Here is a 6,000-nt window from a genome sequence, read left to right as displayed (position 1 = left end):
AAGGGGACTGGGGCTTTTCAGCTTCCAGCTTGGGCATTGGGCTCAGGATTAGCAATGAAGTGTGAGTTTTTGAAGGAAAGGGACCTTACTGGAGCTCACAGCAGAACGACCTTTGTATAATGACAGGGGCTAAACCTCACATTTGGATTGAGACTCTCTCCTGATGCGTAAGGTTAGTGAGCTGTTGGCTTGAGGAGGCCATTGTGCAGTGCCAGAGACAAAAGTATGTCCATCCCTCAGTTTGGAGGGACTGGGTATGTGATGCCCTTCTCAGCAGCCCCAGGTATCTTCCCCATAGGAAGCCTTTCAGAATAAGCTCCATTGGAGGGAAGATGGGATTTACAGGCAACATGAATTATCATAGTTAGGGTACAGGTTTCCTACAGAGCCAGGGCAGGGATTTCCTGGCTTCAGCCTGTTCCTTCTCCTAATGCTCCCATGTCCTCATAGTGATGACAACACTTGGAACAATTATACAACTACTTAAATACTTTGGAAAAGAACCCCAAATAAAGGGAAGCTCAAAGGAAAGTCTTTCAAGCCACTTCTTCCTTTCTATCAGTCAGCACAGGGAAGGGTAGGAAAGCAGGGTTTGTATTATTAGAAGGCTTCAACCTCAAAATTCTTCTGAGAAGGCTTTCTTTAAAAGTTCCAGAAAAAAAAGATGGAAAAAAGATGGAAAAGAAAGCTTAGAGTGAAATGTCTGGCTTAACTCTAGATGTACACAAATGCACACATTTAAAGAACACTAAATGTGCAGCATCAAAGCCAAGGCGTTAGAAAGCAACATGCACTCAAATAGTTAAACCATCATCAAAAGACAGACCAACCCTGTGAATTAAAGTTCCAAAGGCAACCTTAGTTCTAACAGTTCCTCAGTTTGGTGTGTTTGACCTTCAGTTTTGATTGTACTGTTTGAAATCAGTTGTCTTTTTTGTGATAGTTCCTGGGTTTTGAAAGAGGACATTAAAAATACAGGAAATCTATCATGTGGCACATGAAATATCTGGTTAATCAACAGCTTTGAGCATCTGTGATTCATTACACAGATTTCTGACACTTATGTTAATGGAATAGCTGACAGCACTAATACACTGTCATTTTCTACGAGGACCAACATTACAAGCGAACAGTCATTTTGCTAGTAGGTTTTCAGATATTTACTGACTGCAGAGGAATCACAAAGCTTGGCTTACATATTCAACCTGGAAACACCCATGGATATAATTGATTCATCTTACTCCTCCTCTCCCCCATTACCAATTTGTTCCCTGTTTCTTGCCAACTTCCAAGTCCCTCTTTCATTTTGTCATTCTCCTTTCCCTCTCAGCTTCAAATCAGTCCCCAAGCCAGCTTCGTGCAGTTCCTACTCATACCAGCCTCTCTCCTTCTGATGAGCTTGCTCTGTTCAACTCCATCCACTGCTAGAAGCTCAGTCTCTTTGGTTTCCTCTAGCCCAGCATTTGTCTCTCCTCATACAAATCAGACAGTTCCCTCCTCCATTCCACCGTGTGTCTATGAGGCGGAGGCAAGCTGGAGAGTTTGTCAGAGGACACGAGAACCAAGGCTCCCTGCTTTCCATCGTAACTCTAGCAGAGAGCAGCTGAGGTCAGTCATTTATAGGGCAGGTCTTTAGAGCCCCTATAGCTTGCAGCAGCACATGATCAGTGAGTGTAGCCTCAGTCAAGGCATACACATCCTAAGAAGAAGGGAGACTTTTCACAGTAGCATACTGGGATATTTTTAGTGGCTAAAATTGTCATCTGTACTGAACTGCTTACTTTCTAGAAACAGCAAAAAGTGCCCTTATCTCTTCTTACAGTAGCCACGTTTCCCAAAGTTTTCAAATAATGGGCCTTGAAGACAGAACTATTAAAAAAATCATTTGAAAGTGTTACTGTGGACAAACATACTTTCCTCAAACCTCTTTGCTGAAAACATTGCAGCTGTTTTGGCTGAACTCTCTAAAATCATCCATCTGAGGGCAGTAACAGCTGAGGGCATAAATCAAGCTAAATGGTTAACTTTCAGCTATGTTCTAATTAGCAGAGAACAAGGTCTTACAATGGAAAGAATCAGGGAACAAGTGACTGTAACTGCTTACAGCTTAGTAACAAATGGGCTAACAAAAGAAAGTACTATGAGAAGAATATGAATAAAGTGCTTTATTTGCTTTCTCTTCTCCCAGAGTTTCACCCTAGTCCCAAAATAAGCTCCTCCTGCTGCCTTCCTCAGGTGTTATTGAGTACCTGGGAAACAAATAAAGGAATGAATGAAAACACTGACTATGCTGGACAATTTTGTTCAATAGTGCGCTGCAGGTTAAGGGGAACAGCTGGAGCAGAGTGACAGGCTGACGGGAACAGTCATTTTGTTGTTCAGACTGCAAGGCACTACAGAATTCAAGCAGATGAAAATGTAAAGAGACAGTAGTATCTATGGGGTATACAGACACCATGTTTACAAAAAAACCCTTACCTCTCAGGCATGGCCAGCTGCACAACCTTAAGGCAGGATATTTGTCTGAGGTTGAACTGCTTGAGAGCTTGCAAACCAAGTTTCAACCCTTCTTACAGAGAAGCAAGCCCTATAATACTGTCCTGAATTCACTGATGCTTGCTTGTGGGCTCCTGGAAAACTCAGGCAATAAACTTGTAGAATAAGGGAAGAGGGATTCACTTGCACCTTCACAGACCTAGTAACAAGGAACAAAAAGCCACAGTTTATATAGTCATGGTAACTTATAGAGTAACTTTTCTTCTTAGCAATTCAATTGCTAATCAAAAAATGGTCAGGGCACAGCAAAAGATAAGCAACCAAACCAAAATCTCCCTTCTCTGTAGAGTTCACTAAGCAGCTAAAAGCTGCCTAGAGCACTGCATTACTACTGAAATTGCTTGCCTGAAGTCAGCCAGCTAGCTTTTAAACCCAGCTGATGGATCCTGATTGATCCAGCTGCCTCCTACAGCTTCCTTCTGACCTGGAGGATGCTGGTACAGGAACTTATGTTCTGGTAAGGAAGCTGCTGAGCTGCTAATGTCTTCATCAGCTTGATATTTCTCATCATAGGCAACAAAAACTCAGTGAGAGTACAGGTGATCTGCTTTACAGAGAACCATACCTGCCTTCCTTTTTTCTGTTTCCATGCAAAGAAGATTTTGCGTTAAAAAGGTTACCGGCCTGATCCTGATGACAACTTTCTTTTTCCCAAGAGTCAAATGGACAAAACTCCCGTGTCAGACAATCTCTTCATTGTAAAAAGGCATATAATTTACAGCAGAAGCTACCTCCAGATTTGTGTCATCACAGTCAGCTTTGTAAGCCTTAACAGTATCTGCTCCAGAGTGATTTCAGACCTCCAGGGCATCCAAGATGCTTAGACCCATGTCCCCACACGTGACGAATCTGAAGCAGCTTTGTGACAGAGCCTCCAAAAAGGTTTCCTCCAACTTGAGCTTTTCTGATCATTAACTCTGTTGTGCTGTTTCACTTTCATTTCAGCTAACCAGGAATTTAGGTAAGCTGACTAATTTTGCCTGGATTTCTCTGGATTTGGCAGATGTCTGTAGGCAGCAGACCTACTAGGCAGGTAGTTTCAGCAGAGAGCCGGAGGGAGGAGGAATTCTACTGCTTAAAGCCACTTCCATTAGTTTTATCTGCCTTCAGCCCTCAGTGTTTGAGTGAGGCTGCTCAATTGCCTGTGTTATCTATCAAAGGTGGCCTTGACTTTGCTTTAAGTACAGACACTGCTTTTGGTTTAGGCAGCAAGAATGCTTTAGAGCTGCAGTGAAGGCTTCCTTGGTGGGTTAACATCTGGATAGCGTGCCCACAGGGTAGCTGGCAAGCAGCTGTGTGGTGAAGGAGAACATGTGTTTATGGCCACTGACAGCGACTGCTCAGTCATATTAGTAGAGACAAAACCAACAGACTTCTTGGTAACAACACATATGATCAGGCATAATGCGCAAAAATGTATGCTTTATTTGTACACCAAAACTCTGTCTGTGAGGCTGGGCAGGAATTATTCTTGTAAACAGTCTATGCAACTTGAAATGGAGTCATATCATCTGAAATTTAGTCATGAAAATGAGTTTCTATATGCAGAGAAGAACACTATAGCATCAGAGCATATTTTTATCCTGGTAGTGCTGTAATAACAATCCTTCAGATTTCTGTTGATTGCATCATTCTCCAAAAACTGTCTTTCTGGGATGACATTTCTCTTGCTTAATCTCAGATAGTGAACAGTAAAAATCTGCTCAGCCATTTTTATGCCATCAATGAATCATCAAAACTAACGGTGACTTTGAAACATGTTGCATGCATATGTCCGTGAGCAATTTACTAGGACAATATATCTCTTGTACTCCAGTTATTTCATTGACTTTATTTTCATAGGAAAGAAAATCAGGTAAAGTAGTAATGTTTCACTGACTATAATTGACCAAAACCCCACAATAAAACAAAGCCAGACTCCCAAAGCATTGAAATTCTCATTTATCTTAAGGAAAAAAAAGTCAAAAGCACAAAAAGCATTTTGGTCAAATTTGATTTTACAAAACATTTTCATATTTATTTAATATCATGTTCTCCTACTCTGTAGTTGTACTGTATATTTTCTGAAAAAATAATATGCAAACAGATTATTGCATAACACATCTCTTCCAAATTAGCCCAGAAATATTCACTAAATTAATTTTTAACACAATAAGAAAAGTGTTTTAATATTTTATGTTTAAATTCCAGAGAGTTTTATCACATAAGATATTCTGTGGAAAGCAGCACCTATTTACTTCTTTGTAAGCCATTATGAAGATGGATCTGGCCTCTCAGACAAAATAACAGATGTGATTAAAACACAAGCTGAATAAAGAAGCTCACTGAGTGGGTTCTTGCAGAGTGAGTATCTCACTTGGCTGTGTGTGTGTAATATTTTGCATAATGGTCTACAGACCTCCTAGGATTTTGCTATTACAGAATATACATACATAGTGCTGAGACACAGAAAAGTGTTATTTCACATTATGTCTATGCTTGTTTAGGGCTCACTGTCTATGTGGAATGAGCAAAAGCAATATTAAAAGAAAATAATTATTAAACAGAAAATATTTCATTATGCAAACAAAGAAAAATACTGTATTTTAGTTTAGAGACAGTTCAAGCATATACAGCATATACATAATAAAGCTCAGGCTTTTTTTTTTTTTTTGTATTAGCTAAAGAAGCAGTCATGAAACTGTTGTATATTGGCTTAAAACTTGACAACCACCTAGTGCATTCTTCTTGCTCACCTTTCAAAAATACACAATCTGAGATGGATACATTGCACTGCTGGAGTTTACAATATATATTTCAAGTTTACAAAAATACAGAAAAACAAGATTTCTTGCACTCAGATACTGAGCATTAACCCTTTGAGTACTAATTCCCACCTGCAACACTGCAGAACACATTCATCTGACTTACATGTTTTTATAACATTCTAATAATTACAATTGTCATCTTTATGTACACTATTAGGAAATGCATCCCTACATATTAAAAAAAAAGGTAGAGACTAATAAACTGCTAATAACAGAAAAATAATGGGCTGAAGTATGTGAAGATTTCTGCAACATACACAGAGAATTGCAGACTAATGATCTCTCAAGGGAATTTTCTATTTTCTCTCTGTAGCAATGTAGCAATTACATAAGCCTGTGTTAAGACACGACAGCAAACTTTCTCATGTGGCCATACAGAATTGTGCTTTTTCTCTTATTTATGGATGCACTGCTCGCTTTCCACTGTAGCCATTTTTCTCACAGCTCTATGCTCCTATTCTCTTTTTGGAAACTGTGATTATACTGCACCCTTCCTATTTGAAAAAACCAGTTTTATTTCATATAGGGATAATTATGATGCAGTTCTGAACTGTGAGTTGATGCTTTGTGTCCAGATGTTCATGGAAACATGAAAAAATTTCTTGCCAAGAGCCTTGTTAATGGCACTGACCCTGGA

This window comes from Leptosomus discolor, chromosome 6 (assembly GCF_034619465.1).
Source record: "Leptosomus discolor isolate bLepDis1 chromosome 6, bLepDis1.hap2, whole genome shotgun sequence".
In the NCBI taxonomy this organism is placed as follows: Eukaryota; Metazoa; Chordata; class Aves; order Leptosomiformes; family Leptosomidae; genus Leptosomus; species Leptosomus discolor.
This window is presented reverse-complemented; position numbering follows the sequence as displayed.